The sequence below is a fragment of the Gracilinanus agilis genome, chromosome 4, assembly GCF_016433145.1.
Source record: "Gracilinanus agilis isolate LMUSP501 chromosome 4, AgileGrace, whole genome shotgun sequence".
NCBI lineage: Eukaryota > Metazoa > Chordata > Mammalia > Didelphimorphia > Didelphidae > Gracilinanus > Gracilinanus agilis.
Genome location: NC_058133.1, coordinates 77401766 through 77427395, shown reverse-complemented (window position 1 = coordinate 77427395; position 25630 = coordinate 77401766). Strand labels below are relative to the sequence as shown.

General features: G+C 36.6%; 1 protein-coding gene across 3 annotated transcripts in view; it reads right to left on the bottom strand.

Moving 5' to 3' along the window:
• The window catches only part of CACNA1E (calcium voltage-gated channel subunit alpha1 E), a 446383-nt gene that overhangs the window by 170346 nt on the left and 250407 nt on the right, over positions 1–25630 (bottom strand). The window lies entirely within an intron of this gene.

Sequence of the window (25630 nt, the reverse complement as noted above, 5' to 3'; positions counted from 1 at the left end):
ATCTGGGTAGATTTGAACTGAATAAGTACAAATATATGTGAACTAGAAGCAGAGATGGTACCATATTGTTTTTACCTCCCCAGTGGAGTTGTTTTGATTTCATGTTTACATAGAATCTGAAAAGTCAATGAACCATGCATGAGCCATAAGGACTTGTGTTTGGCACTGGGAAAAAAAGACAAGACAAAGAAAAAACCCAGTAAATGGGAAACAAATTATACTTTGCTTTAAAAAAATTCTATTTCAAATACCTGTTTAAGATTTTCCCAAAGAACTTTTCTGGGGTAGAAGCAGCAAAGAGGACCCAACCTTTCCTTCAAATATCCCGCATAGTTCTCTCACATGAGTAGGCTATAGGTAGTACTCTCCATCCCTCTCAATCAACAACTATTTATTAAGTTCCTAATAAGTGTCATGTACTGTGCTCAGTGATGAGGATACAATTACAAAGAATGCAATTACTCCCTCTAGAAACACATGGGTTGAGGTGGACATGATATGGGATGTAGATTCGAAACTACCAGACCAATGCAACTATCAACAATTTGGAAATAGGTCTTAATCAATGACACATGTTAAAACCAGTGGAAATGTGCATCGGCCATGGGGTGGGGAAGTGCGGGGGGTGAAGGGGAAAGTAGGAGCATGAATCATGTAACTATGTTAAAAATGAATATTAATAAATGGTTAAAAAATTTAAAAAAAGAAATAACACATGGGGATATTATTGGGGATGTAGACACTAAATGATAACTCTAGTTCAACTATCAATAATATGGAATTAGGTCTTGATCAATAATATGTGTATAACCCAGTGGAATTGTGTGTTGGTTAAGGAGGCTTGGGGGGGTTGGGGGAGAAGGAAAGAACATGAAATATGTAACTAGGAGAAAATATTCAAAATAAAAAATAATTTCAAAAATAAATAAAACCTTAAAAAGAAAAAAAAAAAGAAATAACACATTCAGGGGCAGCTAGGCGACTCAGTGGATTGAGAGCCAGACTTAGAGATGACAGGTTCTGGGTTCAAATCTGGACCCAGACATTTCTTAGACCCTGGGCAAGTCACTTAACCTTTATTGCCATCCCTTACCACTCTTTTGCCTTGGAACCAATACACAGTAATGATTCCAAGATGGAAGTTAAGGTTTGATTTTTTTTAAAGTACCTAAATACTTTTTTAAAAGTAACTAAAAGTTGAAAGATCCTGTAACTGCAGGCAGAGAAGAGGAGAATATTTAGATCAGCAATTAAAGGAGAAAAATCTCAAGTGTTTCATATGTTCCTGCATGAACTAATGACATCAGAATTTGCAGTCCAGAGTCATGAAGTACCTCAAACACATGGACTTTCCTCTTTCATGTGGTTCACTGTCAGGTTCCTAAGTGTTTCCCTGCTGTCTTTCACAGACACTGAGTTGGCTAGTGGAAGAGGATGGCCTAGATTTACATGTAGATTATGATATATTTTGTTATCTATGCATTTGCTTTAATATATAAATATTTATGATGTTATTTCTTTTATTTTCTTGCTAAATAAAGGATAAATATTTTATTATATAAAAGTATCAATTTGAGTGACTGATGATAGAAATACAAAAATATTGGTGAGGGTTTCAAAGCCTGTTGAGTAGAAGGAGTGTATTCCTTCTTACCAGTTAACCCTAGGACTGTGAGAGAATTTGAACATAGTTTTATGATGGCGATCTATTCCAAGAAACCTAGACTTTCAAGTGTGAGAGGGTGTTGGAGTGAGTAAGCCAACCCAGCAAGTGAATCGAATTCTATATGTCCCAAATGAATGGGATAATAGTTGGTTAGTTGCATTTGTAGGGATTGCCAAACCATTTAGATGTTACATATACATATCTATCTATAAATACATCTTCTTCTTGATAGAATCAAAAATGTACAAATATGTGTGTACACACACATACACACACAAATATCTTCTTGGGATAATGAGACAGTCTCTCAATACTCATCCATCCAGAAGCTTGGTTTCAGAAACACTCACCTCTCCAACCATGTGGATTCCTGCTTCATGACTGCCCTTCAGTTGAAAACATTCCTACTTTTTCATCATCTCTCCAGATATTCTTCCTCCAGTGCCATTTCTCCAGCCACTGTCACCTCTTGGGACATTTGGTCCCATGCTTTTCCTTTGCATGGCTGCCATGTTGTTGAGTACATGACTTCCAGGTGTCTTGTTTCAAGGCAATCATGAAGAGTTCCTGTACCACCCTCCCCTTCTATCTCAAAATCACCAATACTTATTCTGATAATAAGTAGCTTTGACAAAAGCTTTGACAAAAGGCAAAATAATGGCTAACATTTCTAGAGCACTTTAAGGTCTTCAAAGGACTTTACATTTGTTATTTCATTTGATCCCTACAACAACCCTATAAAATGTTATTATTATTCCCATAATAGGCTGAAAGATGTTAAATGATTTGTTTGGGATCACATCACTAGTAAATACCTAAGATAGATTTTGAACTGAACTTTTCCTGACTCAAAGTTCAGGACTCTATTTACAGAGTCACCTAGAGGAGGATTAAAACTGTCTCTTTTCTAGGCCAGCAAAGTGGAGGTGGTCCTATAAGTATTCAAGCCAACCCTTTTCATTTATAATCCCTGAGATATACTTAAGAAGACATAAGGGACATACACTTTGCCTCCAAAGGAAAAATACAATAAATAAATTCTGAACAAAGGCTATAATCTCATTAAATTGATTAGGAAACTCCCATGATCAACCTCATACAAATATGTATGAGTCTTTTGGCTGGCACATCACCAAAGGACATAAGTTTTGAGTTAGCAAGCAGGTATGTATGGAATAAGGTAATGTTAAAGAGGAGAGATAATTTTGAGGTGCCTATAGAACTCTCATGTGGAGAGCCTCCCTTGTATGTTCATCCTGGCTGAATTAGCCCAGCAGAGTGAGGGAAGAAGAGGTATTGAGAGGACCATACCTCTAATTCTCCTCTTCCATACCTTAATGATTCCCTATACTAATTTGTGGTGATTATTCCTTTGGAAATGTCTGGAGTCTTCTGCTTGGAAAGAGAATGGTGACTAGCAGAAGTGTGAGCACTGAGGCCATGGAGTAAATCAGTAAAATTCCTTTTTCATCAAAGGAGAAATTGTGGTAGGGGGAGGGATTGGGAGGTTTCTCAGAGAAGGGAGAAGAAGGAACATGCCATCTGTCTTCCAAGACACAGACAGGAATAGGGCATGCAGAAATGGCTGCACTGTGGTGTTGCCTTAGTGGTTAGGAGAACAGATGGCATTTTCCTGCCAGCCCTCTGTCTTTTATTGGGATTTTCCTGTGTTCTGACCTGAACTGTAATGTTCCTTTCACATAGTCTAGGATCTGGGGTTTCCTTCTGTTGTTTTAGAGTATTTAGAACAAGATCCATATTTCCCTGGTGGAGGGTAATGTCATGATAACTGAAGCTGAAGGATATGGAGATAATGGAATGTTTTTGTTATAAGAAATGGTGAATATGGAGACTTTTGAGAAACTTAGTATGAACTAAAGTAGAGTGAAGTAAGCAGAACCAGAACTATTTAATCGGTGACCACAGAAGACTAAAGGAAAACAACATTTTAGAAATTCAGAAGTTTAATCAGTTCAGTGATTAAACAGAAGTGGTAGATTATAGGGCAGAATGAGGCATGTAATTTCAGACTTGGACAATGCATTGATATATTTTACTTAAGTATTCTTTGTCACAAGAGAGAGTTCTGTTAGTGTGTGTATGGGCAGATAGTTATGTAAAATAGCTATCAATAAAAATTAAGAGAGAAAAAAATTAATATATGTATATATTATAATAATAATATAAATAAATAAATATAACTAAAAATTGAGAGAAAAATAGCGAGAGAGAGAGAGAGAGAGAGAGAGAGAGAGAGAGAGGCAGGCAACATTGAATTGACTCCAAAGGTCTAAGAACCCAAGAACAGAATTCATTTGATTGATTTGGTAGGCATGCTAGGCTCCCTTGCCTATATTAACTGTCTTGGCAGAAGCTGAGAATTAAGAGGAAAATAGTTGTGGATTCAAAGGAAATGAATATCCTTTTTTTTTGTCCAGTGAAATACTCTAAACTGCTATCTCTAATAGTTTTTTTAAACATTTATTAATATTTATTTTTTAGAAAAGTTAACATGGTTACATAACTCATGCTTTTTCCCCTTCACCCCCTGAGCTCCCCCCCCCAATGGTTGATGCATATTTCCACTGGTTTTAACATGTGTCATTGATCAAGACTTATTTCCAAATTGTTGATAGTTGCATTGGTGTGGTAGTTTCAAGTCTACATCCCCAGTCATGTCCACCCCAACCCATGTGTTCAAGCAGTTGTTTTTCTTCTGTTTCCACTCCTGTAGTTCTTCCTCTGAATGTGGGTAGCGTTCTTTTCCATAAATCCCTCACAATTGTCCTGGGCCATTGCATTGCTGCTAGTACAGACATCCATTACATTCGATTTTACCACAGTGTATCAGTCTCTGTGTACAATGTTCTTCTGGCTCTGCTCCTTTCACTCTGCATCAGTTCCTGGAGTTCTTTCCAGTTCACATGGAATTCCTCTAGTTTATTATTCCTTTGAGCACAATAGTATTCCATCACCAGCATATACCACAATTTGTTCAGCCATTCCCCAATTGAAGGACATCCATTTAATTTACATTTTGTAATTTTCGCTAACTCTTGCTTGGTTTTAAAAATCTTTCCTTTCCCAGAGATCTGACAAGTATACTATTCTGTGTTCACTTAACTTATTTATAGTTTCCCTCTTTATATTCAAGTCATTCACCCATTCTGAACTTATCTTGGTGTAGGGTGTGAGATGTTCATCTAAACCCAATTTCTCCCATATTGTTTTCCAAATTTCCCAGCAGTTTTTTGTCAAATAGTGGATTCATATCCCAAAAGTTGGGCTCTTTGGGTTTATCATACACTGTCTTGCTGACATCATTAACCCCGGGTCTATTCCACTGATCCTCCCTTCTATCTCTTAGCCAGTACCATATTGTTTTGATGACTGCTGCTTTATAGTATAGTTTAATATCTGGTACTGCCAGGCCCCCTTCCTTCACATTTTTTTTCATTATTTCCCTTGATATTCTTGATCTTTTGTTATTCCAAATGAAATTTGTTATAGTTTTTCCTAATTCAGAAAAGAAGTTTTTTGGTAGTTTGATAGGTATGGCACTAAATAGGTAAATTAATTTGGGTAGAATGGTCATTTTTATTATGTTAGCTCGTCCTACCCATGAGCAATCAATGGTTTTCCAATTGTTTAGATCTAGTTTTATTTGTTTGGAAAGTGTTTTGTAGTTGTTTTCATATAATTCCTGTTTTTGTCTTGGTAGATAGATTCCTAAGTATTTTATATTGTCTAGAGTGATTTTAAATGGTGTTTCTTTTTCTACCTCTTACTGCTCTAATGTGTTGGAAATATATAGAAATACTGATGATTTGTGTGCATTTATTTTGTATCCTGCAACTCTGCTCCCATGTGTTATTTCTTAATAGGAATAGTAGTTCCCTTTGAGCCAAAGAACTGCAAAACTTTCTCTGGGCTATACAGATCACTAAGATAGGTATTCACTAACCTGAATATTGCACTGGCCAATCAGAACAGCTATTGTTGTTTAGTTGTTTCAGGCATGCCCTATTCTTCATAACCCATTTGGGGTTTTCTTGACAAAATACTGATTTGCCATTTCCTTCAACTCATTTTACAGATGGAGAAATTGAGTCAAACATTGTTAAATGACTTGCCCAGGGTCACACAACTAGGAAGTACCTGAGGCCAGATTTGAACTCAATAAGATGAGTCTTCCTAACTCCGGGTTCTTTTCTCTACCCAGTAAGCCACCTAGCTGCCCTAATTAGAACAGAGCCCATAATAAACAGTTCTGGATGACTCTGTACAATATAAACCAGTTTAGCCAGCTCTTCATATACAGCAAGGAAGCAGTGGTACCCATATTTCTCCTTTCTGCTTTTCTTCCTTCTCAAAGAAGAGTTGTCGAAAGGCTAAAATACTGTATTTTACTTCTGCAAAGCTTTACCAGTAGATGGTGATGAAGAATAATAGTAGAAATGGTAGTAGTCTCAATTCAATCAGGAATAAGAAGTCAAAGCCTTCCCAGCTGATTGTTTTTGTGGTCAAATCTTTTCAAAAAGCTCAGAATTAAAAACAACAACAACAATGCTTTTTTGGATAAATTCATTTCAATATAATTTTTGAAGTAATATGTACTTTATTTTATGTATTTAAACACATTATTTTGAGAAGTCTGAACATCTTAGGCTTCATAAGATTGTCGAAGGAGTCTATCATACAAAAAAAAAAAAGACTAAAGACTCCTGACTCTTAAATGACTTACTTTTCATTTTTTGGGGACAGCTCCCCAAATTTTCTATATGAAATTTATAGTCCATTTTCAATAATTCATCAGTCTTCAAAGACTTATGTGATTTCCTTCTGTCTCTGTCTCTCTTAGTTTTACCTTCTGTAACTGTAATATAGTTATATAGCAATGAATGGAGGGATCATAATGCCTTGCAGCAATTAAGTCCTCAACAAGAGCCTACATTACATTTTTTGTCCTTGACCTGTGTTTCTTCCTAACTTTTAATGAAATTCTTTCTCTATCCCTCTAAATTATCAAAATGTTCACAGAAAAATAAGAAATCATTCTATAAATCTTCAAGGTTATTTGAGTCTTTAGATTTATGCCATAGTTCATTGTTCTTCCTCAAATGATTAAAATACCATTAGAAAGATATTTTCTACATATATTTTGTTTTTAAAATTAAAACAATGTTCTTTTCTACTCTTTTTTATCTATAACAGTGACAATAGTACACATCTATTACAAATTGATATAATTTCTTCTTTATGTAAAAATACTTTTTCTATCCCTTTTAGCATTTAACTTTTCCACAAAAGGAGAAGAACTTTTAAGGGATGCAACATTACATATGAATTTGTTTATATGTAAAGAGATAAACACACAGAGATATATATACATAGTTGTAACTAGCCCAGAAATAATAGGGTTTTGTGTTTGGGGGATGCTATTCATCCTCCCCAAGGTGATCACCATTCTGCCTAACCTTGTTCTCTCCATCTCTCTTTATAGCCATGTGTCGTCACTGGCATCTCCAGGTGGCTTTTCTGTGGTACCTCTTTCCTTAGGTCTGTTCTTCTCCCCACCATGCAACAACACACACATATTTATGCCAGGTATTGGGAAGATTTATGGTTTAAGATTTCTACTGTGGAAATTCCCTCTATTAATGCAGACAGACTATCTCACTAGTCTTAGAATTGCCTAAAGCACTGAGATATTAAGTGACTGTCCATCATTACCTAGTTAGTTTGTGTTGTAGGAAGGACTTGAACTCAAATCTTTCCAGATCTTCATGACTCCAAAGATGACCCTCTAGTCACTAGATTACTTTACAGGACACAGGAATTATATCTAGGAGAGATCTTAAAGATTAGATAGTATAACCTCCTCAATTTATAGCTAAGGAATTTGAAAACTTATAGGTTTAAAATATTGGGGAGGTGGGGAGAAAGAAGAGGGCAGGGAAAGATTGAAGCAAAGAATCTGAGGCATTGAAAAAGAACAGTCATTTTAAGCCATGATAGCCAAAGAAGTACATTGTCCTTTTAATAAGAAAATGGCAGAATTGATGCCTAGTCAGTAGGGAATATACCTTAAATTGTACTGCCAATAATTGGAATGAGTTGTATTGAATCATACACAGTAATAGTAATTTAAGTAGCACTTTAAGATTTGTAAAGTGATTTCTCCACAATTGAGGATAGAGAATTTAAAAGAGCAGCAAATGAATTGAACAAGGCAGGAACCAGATGGATTACCTTTAGGAAATTGCAATTCTCCTTTAATAATCCCAAACTTCCTATCAAAAAAAAATTAAGGCCCATTTTTTTAATATCAACATTTTTTACTGATGTTGCTATATATGGCAAAAGATGGAATCCAACAGTAGCTGAGGAATCAAAAATTGGTGTAGATAAGCAGAGGACAAAGGAGAGGCACATGGTGGATATAAGCAAGCTATGACTTATAACCAATGAACTCTGAAGAGCATGAGCAAAAGATATCAGGGAAATGTAGGAAAATAAGGACTGTAAAGGATAGAAAAATAAGATGGGCAGATCATGTACTAAGAAATTTCAATTGGATAGATCAAAGATCCATTTTGGTATTTATTTCTTCACAACAGTCCCATGAAGTAAATAAGTATTGTCCCCGAAAGGAGAAAAAAAAAAAGGAAAACAAATGCCCTGAAAGATTAGGTGACTTCCCCAGGATCATACCAGTGAGTATCAGAGGTAGGATTTAAACTTAAACTGTCTCTCCTGACTCCAAGTCCAGTGCTCTACCCACTACATGATGATATTTCTTAGTACCTTGCCCAGTCCTGTGACCAAAAGCATCTTGCATTTGCAAAGTGGCTGTCCTGGGTTAGGGGTTCACACTGTCTCTAAGACAGAAGGTTATTATGAGAGTAAAAGAGATAAATAATGTGAAAATAGGAATTAAAATGTTACTATCAGCATCATTTCTAGTTTTTTCCTTCCCTCTGCGATGCTAAATAATCAATCAGGGAGAATCGGATCCAGGACATCTACCCAGGCAAAGGAATACTTATAACCCTTGAAACCAAAATCAGAGAAAAATGATTCTGTTGGCAATAATGCTAAGCCAAAGAGACTGATAAACACCTTGTTTCAAAGGCTTGAAAGCCCCAACTTGAACCAACTGGTTAATTTTCCAGGCTACAGAAAGAATTTGATTTTTTCAGAGAATAAGCATAATTCTGTCTGCAAGCCATCAGGCTCCTAAGAGCATGTGAGTGTATCCAACATTAACAGTGTTATGGAGCTTTTCATTCTGGAATCCTGTCTTTTCATGAAGCAAGCAAAAAAAAAAAAAAAAAAAAAAAAGATCTTTCTGATCTAGATTTCTCATTCAGAGAAATCATTCCCAAGGGCCAGGGCACGAGGAGGTTAGAAAGGCTGATTCAAGTTCACAAATGAAGGCTTTCTGTACACTGTACATGGAATTAGAAGAATGTACAGTTCTTAGAAAAGTTTTTTGACCCAGAAAGCTTGCTGCTGTTGTTTCAGGCATAACAGTTGTGTCTGACTCTTTTAGACTCCATTTGGGGTTTTCTTGGTAAATATAAAGGAGTGGTTTGACATTTTCTTCTCCAGCTCATTTTATAGATGAGGAAACTGAGGTAAACAAGGTTAAGTGACTTGCCTAGGGTCACATAGCTTGTCAGTGTCTCAAGTCAGATTTGAACTCAGAAAGATGATTCTTCGTTCCAGACCTGATGCTCTATCCACTGTGCCATCTAGTTTCCCAAGAGACTATCTCTGAAGAGTTCTAATTGTTAAAGAATGTTTTCTCTCATCCAGCTAAAATTTACCTCCCTGTAGCTTTTTATTCACATTCCAAATTTTGCCTTCTAAGACGAAGAAGAATAAATATAATTCTTTTTTAACATGGCAGCATATACTTTTGTCATTAGAGTACTTGGTACTCTGTCTCATTTAGCTAATTTAGGACTTCAATACAGCTCATACTTATCTCCCAGGCAGCTGAACCCTCACCTGGAAAATGCCTTGGGGCTTGATAACTCAACCCCCAAGTAGCTACAGGGATTTGAGGAAAGAGCCTCTTATCATTGCTTTGGAAGAGCATTTCCATGTTCCTATCAGGTATAACCATTTCCTAGATACCTTAGAAGAGGTAGGTGAAGGAAATAGATGAAAGTTGATTTGGGGATATTCTCTAACTTACCTTTCTTTCCAGGGTATTTTCTCTGCTTTCTTTCAATACTTTCTCCTGCCCAAACCTAGGCACCACCACCTCCTATGGACCTTCAATTTCTCTGGAGCTTCCATTTCATCTAAGTCTGCCCAGTTCCAGCCAGACTCTTTTGTTCACCTTGATCCCCTTTTCACCATTAAAATTCATCTATCTTGCCTATATTTCCTTCTATCAAGTTCCTGTTTGTCTAGGGAGTGAAGCAAATAATATATCCAGAGCTTTCAATGAGTCCTTAGGAGACATTCATACACTCTTTCAATCAAATTCTTTTTCATATTGAATCTGAAGTAATATATCAGTCTGGGGTACCCCATTTTAGGAAAGACACCAGCAAGCTGAAAAGCATCCAGAAGAAGGTGACCAGGATAGTGAGGGGACTGGAGACTATGAAAATTAAGGAAAATAAATTTAAAGGAATATAGATGTTTAGCCTGCAGAAAGGAAGATGTAGGGGACACATCACAATTGTCTTGAAGTCTTTGAATGACTACATTTGTTCTCCTCAAGAAGGCAAAATTTGGAACAGTGGATGGAAAGTTACAGAGAGGAGAATTGGGCAAACATTTCCTAATAATTAGAGCCACCCAAGGGTAATTTCTCCCATGAGGTCTTTAATTGGAGGTTAGATGACTACTTTCTAGGGGTGTTCATTGGGATCTTCTTTAAGTACAGGCTAAACTAAACAGAGAATAAATTTCTCTTTATTTTTGTTTATTTTTTTAAATTTGGCCAGTTCTGCTTTTTAAGAAGTTCTTATCCTTATTCTAAATTAATTAAATAAATAAAATTTAAAAATAAAAAGAGGGAGTTGGATTTTTTTAAAAAAGGAATTCTTATCTTAAATGGATTTTTGTCATTCTTTTACCAACTGGTCTATTCTATATTTTAAGGTATTAGTTTCATCAGTGGGGTTTTCTTTTTTGCCTCCTTTACTTGATTCTTTTTTCCCATAATTTTTCTTCTACATCTTTTATTTGATTTTTAGAATCCATTTTGACATCTTCCATTAATTCTTTTGGGGCTTGAAAGCAATTCATATTTTTCTTAGAGGTTTTGGATGCAGCAGTATTGACTTTGTTATCTTCTGAGTTTGTATTTTAGTCTTCCCTGTCACCAAAATAACTTTCTATGTTGAGTTTCTTTTTTTTGTCGTTTGCTTATTTTTCTGTCTTTTTCTTTTCTCTTCATTTAAAAAACAGTTTAAGTTAGGCTCTGTAACTCTGGTGAAGGGAGAAGTTCCAAACTTCTGTTCTTTATGCAGCTGCTTTAAGAGCAAGCACTGAGTCTCTATCTATCTGCTCATTCTTCCAATGCTATCTAATGAAAGGAGAGTTTGTTTTTAATACTCTCCCAGTCTGTACTCTGATGTGAGAGTAACTCCAAGTACTCTTTTACCCCTTGGAACTATGACCAGGCTTCACTGTTCCTCTGGGACTGCAGGCACTTGTGTGTGCTAGTGCTTCTCCTCACCTTGAGATTGCACCCACAGACCATAATCTTGTTCTGTGTACGGACAATGTGACAAGAGATTTGCACCCAGAGCCAGCAAAGGGACCCCTGAACTCTCCTTCTGAGCAGTTGTCTGACCCCCCACCCCTACTGTCTGTGGCTGAAAGTTCTGGGAGACTTTTGTTACTGCTTCAGCTTCACCCAATAGCATGCTGCTTTGTGCTCCACTTCTACCCCATGCACTAGATCTTTTGTCCCAGCCTTCTAAGTTTTGGGGGTTGGAAAATTATTTTACTCCATCTTTTTGTGGGTTATCCTGCCCCAGAATTCATTTTGAGGCATTATATCATTGTTTTTTGGAGGGTAATTTAGTAGAGAGCCCAGAGACAAAAAGCTATTACTGCTTTTCTTCTTCTTCCTTCTCCTCCTCCTCTTATAACTCTTACCGTCTATCATAGAATAAATACAAATATGTCAGGTGGTAAGGGCTAGGCAATAGGCATAAATAGGGGTTAAATGACTTGCCCAGGGACACAAAGTTGGGAAGTGTCTGAGGCCACATTTGAACTCCTCCTGATTTCACACCTGGTTTTCTCTCCACTGAGCCACCTTGCTGCCCCAGACTACATAAGTTTCTTGAGAGGAAAGAGTGTTTTATTTTTGTTTCTGTATCTCTAGCACAGTGCTGGCACATAGCAGGCACTTAGTAAATGTTTGCTGACTAACTGATGATCTCAGAGGTATCTTTAAACTCTGAGACTCCATGAGTCATTGATTTAACGACCATTCTTCATTTCTGTTCTATTCAAAGAGCCACACTAGGTGTTAGAGAAAGGGAATAGAGATCACAAGGTGCCAAGTACAAGCTCTGAGGGGGAGAAAGGAAAGGTGAACAATAGGCTTTGTGATAGCCAAATCTAAGCCTAGATTTCTGCATGAACAGCTATCCCTTACTCTGTAAAATCAATTCTTCCATTATCTTCCTAAACTCTTCTTTCAAGATTCATTCACATTCTTCTGGCCAAAACCCACAATAATCTTCCACTGTCAACCAAATAAAGGGGAAATTTTTTTTAGGTTTATCAATTTGGATCTAAAATTGGTCTTAGTCATCTTTTCTTCCCTTCCCTTTTCTTCCTTTTTTAATTTTAATTTTGAATATTTTCCCATAGTTACATGTTTCATGTTCTTTCCCTCTCCCCCAAACTCCCCTACCCACCTCCAGCCAACTCACAATTCCACTAGGTTTTACATGTATCATCGATTAAGACATAATTCCATATTATTGATGCTTGGACTAGAGTTATCGTTCAGCATCTACATCCCCAATAATATCTCTATCAGCCCATGTGTTCAAGCAGTTGTTTTTCTTCTGTGTTTCTACTCCCACAGTTCTTCCTCTGAATGTGGCTAGTTTTTAAAGGGGAAATTCTTACATGCCTTTTAATACCCTCCATTATTTGGCCACACACCAAGCTAATTTTTCACTCTTCCTCAACACCTATTATTCCAGACTCCTTACTGACTTATAGCATATTCCATGCACATCCTTTCTCTGTTGTTGAGTCATTTCAGTCACATCTGGCTCTTCATGACCCCATTTAGGGTTTTCTGGACACAGACACCAAAGTGGTTTGCCATTTCCTTCTCCAGGACATTTACAGATGAGGAAACTGAGGCAAACAGGATTAACTGGCTTGCAGGATCACACAGTAGTTATTTGAGGTTGGAATTGAACTCATGAAGATGAGTCTTCCTAACTCGGGTCTGGCACTCTAACCACTGCACCACCTAGCTGCCCTCCTTCCTCCGTACCATTATGCATTTATGTTTTCTCTGCTTGGTGTGTCCCCATCCTCTCCTCTCCTTATCGAAGTCCTATTCATTCTTCAGAACCCAACTCAAACCTTACTTTCTTCAGGAAGCCTCAGGAAAAATATTGCATCTATTGTCAAAGGTATTTACTGGGTCAGTTGTGTTTGCTTTATTGCTTTTCTTTATTACAAAGGAGTGGTCAAAGGACTAGAGCAGTGATGCCCAAAGTGGTTGCTACCGCCCCCTGGTGGGTGCTGCAGTGATCCAGGGAGGCAGTGATGGCCACAAGTGCATTTATCTTTCCTCTTAATTGCTATTAAAATTTAAAAAAAAATTTAATTTCCAGGGCCAACAAGTAATATTTTTTCTGGAAAGGGGGCAGTAGGCCAAAAAAGTTTGGGAACCACTGGACTATAGTAAGAGCATTCTCTGAATGTGACTGATATAAAAGGAAAATGCTTCAATAAAACATTTCTTAAAAAGTTAATAGGCTGGGGAAAATGGAAAGGGCCAAAGGACTGGGAGAAGAATAATTTATTAAATACCTACTATGTGTGAGGCAATGCTCTAAATATTTTACAAATTTAGTAATTAATTTAATTTAATTTAATGATTTAGTAATCATTTGAATCTTACAAGAACCTGTGAGATAGGTGCTATTATTATCTCTCTTTAACAGATAAGGAGAATTAGGCAGACTGAAGTTAAGTGACTTGCCCAGGATTACACATTTAATAAACATCCTGGGCTGGATTTGAACCCAGATAGTTCTGACTCCAAGGCCAGTGCTTTGTCCATTGTTCCACATAAATGATTAGAAGTCACAAGATATGTTCCAGCTTGTCCAGAGAAATGAGTTAACCTCAATTGATCTTAGTTTTCACATCTATAAAATGGAGTTGTTAAATACAATTACTTATTAGAATTGTCGTATACATGGTAATACTTCAAAACAATAAAGACCTGTCCAAATGTAAGGTATCAATTATTATTGTTGAAATATTATTAATAGCAAGAAAATAGAAATTATTAATTGCAGCTGTTAGTTTGGGACAGCAAAGATACAATTTTCTAATTATCCTTTTTGTGATTACCAATTATAATTTACAATGGCAATTATTATAGAGATGATTATAATACTGATTAAATTAGTGGTTTTCATATTGCTGATCCAAACTCCCTAAGAAGTAGCTTATGCAACTAGTGGTTGATATTCTCATCAGGTGCCATTAACTCAACAATCGCTGTTCTGTTTGGCAAAATGTAAATTATTTTCAGACATTACATCACTGCCATGGGTAGGGAGGCATTATATCAACTGCTAGAGTCTGGTCACCGCACACAGTAGGGAGAGTCAAGCATCTGCTAGTTCCAACAACAGAGCAAAGTTGACAACTTCAGGGTCATATGATTTAGAAAGGAATGACCCAACCACCTCCTCTGACAGAGAGAGGTAGCAGAACCAGGATTCACACCCAGATCCTTCAGCACCAAATTGCCGTAGTGCTCTCTCATTCTACCAGGCTGCTGCTATAAGTAACAAGATGTTGTGTAGGCAAAGTACCCTTGGGAGATGTTCCTTAACATGCATACATAATTCATGAATTAGTCCAGAATTTGTTTTTGAAACTTAATCAAGGAAGGACTACTTATATGAACTATATAATCCATGGTGAGGCAAAGAAAATGAGGAGGGTTTGATTTTTCATGGTATTTTTAATAAAAGGGTAAATGGTTCTGGGATTATTTGAATGTGATTTTATCTAAAGGCAGGAAGGACTAAAAGACTCCTCTGGAGTCACATCCTCGTGGTTCCAAGCCCTCCTTCCTTTGGTTTAATACTCCAGACAATTCAGGAACACATCTCTGCATGGCAGCCTGTGGGCACGAGGAGATGTGGTACCTAGCCATGTGGAAAGTGGAGTCTCCGCTCTTGTGGAGAGTGGAGACATAATGGGAACTGTCATCCAAGTGGCATTAAACTTGAGGTAAAACTGAGCTATGGGAGAAGGTGGGTTTAGCAGCTGGGGGGAAAAAAATACAGAACAAGATGACAGCTTGGCTTTCAGAAACTTCCTCACCATGCTATGTTTCAAACCCAAGATCATAGTTCTCCTTTGGCTCCTTTGTTGGAATCCCTTAGTTGTACATTATCCCTAGCTCGCAAGGCTAGAAAAGCATTCTGTCTCTAAATCAAAGTCCCACAGTCTCTGCCAAAGCCAGCCAGGAACAACAACTACCCACATCCACAACTCCAGGAAAATCATAGGAATCAGGAACAGCCTCCTTCACTTTGGGGTTTTTACATCACGATGACTGCATTATTATTCTTATTATTTTAATTCTCAGTGTATAGTGTTTCCCCCATTTCTGTATTCAAAACTGGCTCAGAGACCACTTTCAGAGCTCATTAAGTTGTCATGGCAACTAGAATTTTCAAAGTTTATTTCCCCTCTATTTCTCCTTTCTATGAACCCTTCCTGTACATGGGTGCATACGTTTCACACAAAGCTGTCACCACAAAAAATAATAATAATAATAATAATAATAATAATAATAATAATAATAATAATAAATGTTGAAGTCAACAAGACAAACCCTGCTAGCTGAATTCGCTTTCCAACTCCCTCTATTCATTTAACCTTTATTCCCACCAGAAGCCCCTGTCATGCCTCAGTAACCCCTCTCTGCCAAGTTGGTCTCCCTCCTCAAAAAATCTCCCTGATTTGGAAGCCAAGTACTATTTACAGACCATGAGCTACAACTTCCATTTCTTTGTGAAAGTCTTTTCTCCTTCTCCTCCCTCCAGAAATGCAGGCGTATTCCTGCCCACTTCTATCACTAATCATGAGATGCTTTGTCTTATTCATCATTTGTTATGCCTTGAAAATTGCATAAAAATGTAAATGAACAAAATGGAAAAAAATCTTCGAGATTCTTCAGAAACCTCTGGAAGTGGTTCGAAAATATTCTCTGGAGACCAGGGGAACTACAGAAGCCCAAGCTAAGAGAAAGAAGATATTAAGACAAAGAAATGTTGCCAAATTGATCATTTAATTATAACATTAATCTTTGCTTTCAAAGGCTGGGAGGAGAGAGAGGGTGGAAGAGAAACACTTAATGGGGAGCAGAGAGCTACCGCCTTTATGTCAGGGGAAAAAAAAAACAAGAGGAAGAAAGAACTGCGTATGGGTCCTGGTGTTAATAATTGGGCTACCTTCATCATTTCACACAATCATGTGGGAGAAGCCTTTGTGCTCTGCAACATGAAGAGAATATTTGCAGACATGAAAGTTCCTCATATTCACAACGTTAGCCCAACCAAGCCCTTGTTCCTGCTTTTCAACAATGAAATACAACCAGCATGAGTTTGGAGGCTCAGGACCTAGAATTCTCACAATCACCAATCAGCTGGAAATATCACTTAATTCCCTGTACCATGTTCCCTGTTATCTGGCAATCCCCAGTCTTCTTGCTCCATTCCTCTCCAGTAAGGTGCATAGGGGAAGAGACAGCTAGATGACGGCTGATGGAAGAACAGCCTGGATGCCTTGTGACATCCTAGCGAAGAAAAATTGAATTGAATGTTAGGCTGCAAGAGTAGAAACATAATTTGTAAAACAAGGGAGTTATATGGTCAATTCTGGACTGGCTTTATTAGGAAGTGCCCTGATAATCATCTTCAATAAAGGGCAACTGGGATGGTGAAAGGACTCAAAATCCTAAGAGAATAATATGAAAGAAATGGGGCTTTAAACCCAGAGAAGATGTCTTAGTGGGAAGATGTTATTCCTAATATAGTATTTGAAGGGCTGCCACAGGAAAGGGATTAACATGATTTTATTTGGCTAGAAAAACCAGAGATAGAAGAAATGAATAAAAGTTACAAAGAGATATATTTCCATTTTCTATAGGGAACAAACTTTCTAACAAGCAGAGTTGTCCCAAAGTGTAATGAACTTCCTCAGGGGGCTCCGTTGTTGTCATTTAGTTGTTTTCAGAGTTGTACAATGTTTTGTGATTTCTTTTAGCTTTTTCTTGGAAAAAAATATTGGAGTGGTTTGCCATTTCCTTCACCAGCTCATTTTAGAGATGAAGAAACTGAGGCAAATGGGGTTTAATGACTTGCTCAGAGTCATAAAGGTAGTAAAGTGTCTGAGGCCAGATTTGAACTCAGGAAGATGACTCTTCTTGCCTTCAAAGCTAACACTATCCACTGCCCCTCTCAGCTTCCTTTGTCTCAAGGGAACACTTACCAGTAATTTTTATCACTGGAAGTAGGTGGAGTTTGGATAAACTTTTGTCAGGGATATTGTAGCATAAATTCTGACTCAGATGACCCCAGATGTGTCTTCCAAATGTAAGGGACTGAGTGACACTATGATGAAATTTGGAACAAGCAAGGACCAGAACAGTAGAATTCTGTTTGGTCATACAGAGGGGAATATCAGACAAGCAAATAAGGAATTGAGAAATTATATGAAGTGGAGATTTAGGGGCTTATGAGAGTTGTAAAACAAGCAGCTCTCCCTGGCTTCCATGTTTTAATTTATTGGCCTAGGCAACTCAGTCTTAACATTCAAGATTTCCCATAATCTAATTATAAACTCTCTCTCCAGCCTCATCTCAGTTCAAGGTAAATATTTCAGTTTCTATTATGTCTGAGTCCAGGAAATCAGAGATGAAAAAAGAGCACTTGCCTTCAAAAAGCTTACAGTTTACTGGAGGGATACAAAATGTACAGAAATAAATAAATATAAAATATTTTCATGAGAGAAATAACAATAAGCTGGAGGATAAGAAAGAGCTTAGAATAGGAAGTAGCATGTGCACTGAGCTTTGGCATAAACTAAAGGCTAACATGTGAAGGATAGATTAGAACTCTTCTTTTTGACTATAGAAGGCAGAACAATGGGTGGAAAAAGAAAAGGGACAAATAGAGGTTTGATGTCAAAAAAAAGCTTCCTGACAATTAGTTATCCAAAAGTAGAATGGTTTGCCTTGGCAGGTGGTAGGTTCCCCATCTTCAAATATCTTCAAGCAAGACAAGATGACTAATTGACAGGTATACTATAGTTGTGATTTCTTTGTAGATAGGTTAGATTCAATGACCTCTGAGATCCAACCCAATTTTCAAATTTCACAAACTTGTTCTGCAATAAAATTATAATTATTCATGTATATATATATATATATATATATTTCAAAGAAATTCCTAGTAGAAAGGAGAAATGCACTCATAGTTGAAACCAAGACGATTCTTTGAGAGAGTGTCTTTATGATATAAGAGATCCACTGGGGAATCAGATTCTCAGTTGTTAGCTACTTCCGTTGTTGAATTGTTTTAGTCATGTCTGACTCTGTGACCTCATTTGGGGCTTTCTTGGCAAAGATAATGGAGTGGTTTGCCATTTCCCTCTCTAGATCATTTTACAGAAAGAGGACACTGAGGTAAACAAAGTCAAGTGACTTGTCTAGGGTCACATAGCTAACACATGTCCAAGGGTGTATTTGAACTCAATAAGATGGATCTTCCTGATTCCATTCACCAAGCCACTTAGCTGCCTTATTAGCTACTGCTAGGACCAGGATATCCAGATTTCATCAGGTTCCTTGGCTTTGTGTGGTATGGGGAAAAAAAAATTCTCTTTTAATTCAATTGAAACCAAATATTTATTAGGTTAATTGAGACAATAAGTAAGATTAAGTGAAAAGTAATATAAGTATACATGATTTAAAGTACAGTAGTACAGAACAAAATCCTGGTCTGACCCTAATCCTAGCCCTTTGATTTTATGCCAACAGTCAAACCTCCATCGGAAATGGAGTATCACGTCTATAGCTGGTCACCTCTTATTTGTCAGTAAAGAATAAATAATGATTGTATATAGATCATAATAGGCCCTTCTAGGGAAAGCTAAACTTAATACTATTCCACTGTATTTCATTTGGGAGATAATGAGATCAACCAGGTGATAGAGGAATACCCATCAAATATAGAAGCAAAGAATCATTTCTCTACAAGTAATATCCATCATTAAAGGGTGGAAGCCTGGAAGAGGTCTTAGAGATCATCTGATCCAGATTAGGGAGCTAGGTGGCACAGTGGATCAAGTGCCTGGCCTGGAGACAAGAAGACTCATCTTCCTAATTTCAAATCTGGCCTCAAATACCTCAAAAACCCTAGGTTTCATCCTGTTTTCCTCAGTTTCTTTATCTGTAAAATGAACTGGAGAAGGAAATGGCAAACTCCTCTAGTATCCTTGCCAAGAAAACCCCAAATGGGATCACAGAGTCAGAAATGACTTAAAATGACTTAACAACAACAAAATCCAAATATTTAATTTTACTAGTGAGGAAGCTAGAGTCCAAAATATCCAAGTAGTACATGACAGAGACAGAATTTGAACCCAGATCTTAGGGCCCAAATCCAATGTACTTTTTCCTATTATATATATGTTTGGGTTTTTTTGCAGAAAGAGATTATAGTTTATTTTTCTCTGTATCTCCCACTGCAATTAATGTAGTATCTCGTACAAAGGAGGTGTCGATTGATATGTATGGAATGAACAAATGAAAATGCTGAGAAGAGGGGATTTCAGAATGGGCATTTGTCAGTATCCCAAATTTCAATAAGGTTAATTTAGTGTAGGCAATGGCTGTTGTTCCAATAAGCCATGATTCACCCCAGAGACTTGCCCATAAATGTCTTCAATCCCAAATCATTTCCTTGGTTCACTGGGAAATGGCAGCAGTATCTGGATTCACAGGATATATTAAGATTCATCTCTCCAACAGGAAAGAATATTTCAATGTTTTTGCTATATGAAGAATATTTTGGGACAATAATGATAATTAACTGTTGAGAACGCAGTGATGCACTTGACACTAAGGGAAAAATAAAGAACTTTTAATCCAAATAGAACTCCAAAAGAATATGAACACGACAGTTAGAAATACTGAGCACCCACCGTACCAGTGGGTTATACAAACTGTGATTATCAGCCAGAAAAATTGAAAGGTATTATTTCAGCCACCTCACAGTGCATGTGCCTAAGTGCACAGAAAACATCACTAATTATAGGGGTGTGACTATGGGTTGTAAGTTCAGAATGAAGTAAGATTCTGAGAATATTACAAATTTCAGTGCAGTCAAGACAATTACTATTGGGTTCAACAAACCATCAAAAGAGACAAATTCAAGAAAAGAGATATGTTTCTAACCTAGATAAGTATATATATTTGAATATGAAAACTGCACTAATGGGATGAAGGGGAGAGTAGCGGAAGGTTAACAAAATAGAAACCTTATTGAAGATTTCCTTGTTCTCAAGGTGATGTCTCCCATAACCATCAGGATATATATTATATGTCTCTCTTCTCTGATAATGTCAAAACAAATTACACATATTTATCTTCCTGTGCCAGCCTTATAGTGGGATTTCCCCATAATTCTCTTTGTTCACCGTACCACTTCCTGCATTTTCCTACCTCCTTATATTTGCTCGAATTATTGCCTATATCTGAAATAACTCTCTGCCTCCATCTCTCTTCCTGTCAAAATTGCATCTATCATGTAAACTCTAGTTGAAATACTACCACCTACATGAATCCTTCTCTAATTCCCCTCAGTTGGCATTTTCTTTCTATGTGGTATCACGAGATGTTCATTTCTTTATAGCTATGCTCTTTTGACCTGGACTCCATCACAGCTCCTGAAAACCTAATCATCTGGAAATTCATCATCCTGTGAGATTTCATCAATCTTGATAGTAGCACCTTATCAGCACCCTCTCTTCCTATTATTGGACAGCTGGACAGCTAGAGAACCTCCTGATATGGGTGTTACAAAAGGATTTAGCCTCAGAAATTTATTCTTTATACACTCTCTCCTTTGAGAATCTTTCATCCATATAACTTTCACTATCATGTTTATACACCTGATTTTGAAATCTGTAACTCCAGTCCTGACCTCTCTTTTAAAATTCAGGACAGCATTTTCAGCTACTTATGAGACATCTTTACATGGATATTCTGCTCACAGTTCAAATTTAATATATCTGAAATGAATATCATTTTCACAAAACTGCTCTCTAACTAAAATACCACCTAACTGTTACACTATTTTTTTTCGTATTCAAGTGTAAAACTTTAAATTTATCCCTACTGAGTTCCCCTTATTAGATTTGGTCTAGCCTGACAAGATAACTTTTTGAATTCTGTTTTTATCCTCCAGAGAGTCTTTCCATCATATCAGTGCTATTATTGTTATAATAATATTTTTCCTTATGTTTCTTTTGAACAAAGTATAGTCATTCAGAGCCAAGTTCCAGGCATGGGTTTCATCCTACCCATTTTTGGAGACCTATCAGTTCAAATTTGCCTCCTTACATTAGGATTTTATCATGAATTCATTAGATCACAAGTTCCTCTTGTTTGGTGCCTAAATTTTGGCCAATTATATATAGCCATTTGAGGACATGGATTTCACTACTGTTGTCTTTAAATTTCTGGGTAACTATTCTTCTTTCTTCCTTGTAATGATGGCTAACTTGTAGATGGAGGACGGGTGAAAAAAAAAATGTGTGTGTGTGTGTGTGTGTGTGTGTGTGTGTGTGTGTGTGTGTATGCAAACTCCTCTCTCACCCATCCTCTTAGTAGAAAGACCTTTTGATTGAATATGTAATAAATTCTGGAAATTATCATCTTTTAAAAAATTAATTAAGAATATTTTTCCATAGTTCCATGATTCATATTCTTTCCCTCCCTTTTTCTTTTCCCCCTCCCTGAGTTGACGAGCAATTCCGCTGGGTTATCATTGTTCAAAATCTATTTCCATATTATTAATATTTGCAATAGAGTGATCATTTAAAGTCAAACCAACAATCATATACCATCAAACCATGTGATCAATCATATGTTTTTCTTCTGTGTTTTTGCTCCCACAGTTCTTTCTCTGGATGTGGATAGTGTTCTTTCTCATAAGTCCCTCAAGATTGTCCTGGATGATTGCACTGGTATTAGCAAAGATGACTATTACATTTGATTGTGCCACAGTGTATCAGTCTCTGTGTACAATGTTCTCCTGGTTCTGCTTCTTTTATTCTACATCAATTCCTGGAGTCATTCCAGTTCACATGGAATTCCTCCAGTTCATTATTCCTTTTGGCACAATAGTATTCCATCACCAACAGATACCACAATTGTTCAGCCATTCCCCAATCGATGGACACCCCCTCATTTTCCAATTCTTTTGCCACTACAAAAAGCATAGCTATAAATATTTTTATACAAGTATTTTTCCCTATTGTCTCTTTGGGATACAAACTGGATCAAAGGGCAGGCAGGAAAATTATAATCTAATTAACTTTTCTTAGGTTTATTTTACCTCTAACCAGGAATATCATGCCTCTACTTTTAAACAATGGTCCAAAAGTCCAAATTCCATTACATCTCTTATATAACAAGTAGAACAATTTTTCTTAATCAAATATCTGATCACATTATTCCTCTGTTCTAAATTCTTCAGTAGATTCCTAATACTTTTGAACTAAAATTTAAATTCTCCCTGCCCCCAACATTGAAGATATTTTACGGTCTTTCCAAACATATTTCAGGTTTGCATCTCCATGTACTCTATGCCAAATGGTACAACTGTAAGCCCCCAAAATGTTGCCTTTTATCTTTACCTTTGAAATCCCTACCTAATTGTGAAAGCCCAACTCAAATATTACCTTTTTCATGGCACTTTCCCCTGATTACTCATGGAAATATTGACTCTCCCTTTCAACTCTTTCCTCAAACCTCACAGAACAACTTGTTTTTAGAGCTCTAGTGAACTGATAAGATAACATTGTATATTATAGCTATCTCTCTCTGTTGGTGTATTGTCTCCCTACTATATTGTATGCTCCTTAAAGGCAGGAACTACATTTAATTTTTCCTTCCTACTTTCCAGCACCTTACACAGTACTTTTCACACAAGTGCTTAATAAATACTTGATCTATTGGGTAGAGATTGAGGACATGGTGAGGAGATTGAGTGGATTAGGGCAACAAGTGGTTAATTTCAGGAAATGAGTGAACCAAATTGATTCAGAATGCTCTACACTCACACGCTTCAACAAGATTGTACTAATTAATGCTTTAAAAATGACAATCAATGAAGGTGTAAAAAACAAGGTCAGTTAGATATGAAAGATTAAACAATTAAAACTGTTTTTGCAAACAAAGATGTATGACCAACTATGAATGCTAATAAATAATTCTAAGAGGGAGAATGTAGGTTTCTAATGTTTGGTTGACTTCTCTGTGAAAAGGGCACATAATGAAATCCCTAATGGTAGGCTTTTAAATTTTTCCTTTAAAAGAAATGGCATCTTTTCAAAAGAGCAAAGAAGCAAGTTCTAAATTTTAAGTAGCCTTAATTTGTTCATACTGCATTATTGTTTTTTATTTCTGAAGAGGAAAAAGAGTTTTAATGATATAAAGAAGATCTTTCAACAAAATCCCATATTTCCCTAAAGTAACTGAGAGAAAATTTCCCAGTAGACTTTACTCTTAATGCTCATCATCATTATCATCATCATCATCATCATCATCACCATCATCATTACCATCAAGCTCTTATTAAGTGTTGGTATGCTCCAGGCACTGAGGATACAAAGAAAGACAGGAAAATTATGAAAGTTACTATTCTGAGATCCCATAAGACTGTAGTGAACACATATATTATGTGAAGTATGTGCTGCCCATGTTAGATACATAACGACATAGGATGTCTAAATGCATAGACAGGCAACACTGAAACTCAGGATGTTCACAGTGTGATGTCAAGATCAATTGGCTTTATAGTTCTGCAAACGCTATGCTCACTACCTTGACCTGAGAGCATGAACTGGTCTCTCCTTAGGGATACAAATCCCAGGTCCAGGAGGGAGTCAGGGAATGCTTGTCCAAACAAAAGAGAAACAACTCATTTGACATCACAACATATTGTTTTGTTTGAACTTCCTATGAATTTGTTCTTTAATGATTCTGAGAGTCAGACAACATAGATATCACAAAAAATGGGCTCCATTCAATAAATGCATCCTTTCCTTCCTTGTATTGGGATGTACTTAATTAATAGTTCAGATTCCCTTCAGATAGAAAACTTCTAGAGGTTAGGGATCGTCTTTCTTCCTATTATTGCATTCCCAGGGCTTAGCACAGTACCTGGCACATAGAAGACACTTAATAAATGTTTATTAGTTTAGATTGGGCTAGTTGTTATAATAGGATACAGGCTATGTAATTACACATGGTTTATCTTAGAAAAGAATAGCTAAATACATAGCATGGCAGAGCCAAAATAAGTCTCAGCCTCTATCAGCTTTTTTTTTTAATTTAAATTTTTTCCAGATTACAGATCAATACAATCTTTATAATCACTTTCTGAAAGTGTCCTCAACTTTTGATCTGGAAAATATTATCACTGGAGAGATCTCACAGATAGAAATACAATAAGACCTGAGTTCAAATCTTGCCTCTAACACATACTTACTGTGGGGCTCTAGACAAGTCACACAATTTCTCATTTTCCCAAGCAACTTTCTAATATTTTAAGTTATAGAAAGCAAGCATCGGTGTATACCAGTGGAAGGAGTTTTGTCACTAATAGTAACCCATATGAATGAAATCATGGATTTTATTCAAAATAAAAACTAGACACAACTAACAATTGTAACTCTGAATGTGAACGGGATGAACTCACTCATAAAACGGAAGCAAATAGCAGAGTGGTTCAGAAACCAAAATCCTACCATAGGTTGTCTACAAGAAACACGTATGAGGTGGGTAGACACACACAAGTTCAAGGTTAAGGGTATGAGCAAAATCTTTTGGGCATCAAATGAGAAAAAGAAGGCAGGAGTGGCTATCATGATCTCTGACAAAGCCAAAGTAAAAATAGATATGATTAAAAAAGACAGGGAAGGTCATTACATCCTGATTAAAGGCAGTATAAACAATGAGAAAATAACACTGCTCAATATATATGCACCAAGTGGTATAGCATCAAAATTCATAAAGGAGAAACTGGCAGAGCTCAAGAAGGAAATAGATAGGAAAACCATAATAGTGGGAGATCTAAATATTCCTCTTTCAGATCTAGATAAATCAAACCAAAAAATAAATAAGAAAGAGGTAAGAGAGATGAATGAAGTCCTAGAAAAATTAGATTTAATTGATATGTGGAGAAAAATAAATAGGGACAAAAAGGAATACACCTTCTTTTCAGCTGCACATGGTACATTTACAAAGATTGACCATGTAATAGGGCATAGAATCATGGCAAACAAATGCAAAAGAGCAGATATAATAAATGTAACCTTCTCAGATCATAATGCGATAAAAATAATAATCAGTAAGGGCACCTGGACAGGCAAGTCAAAAACCAATTGGAAATTAAACAATATGATTCT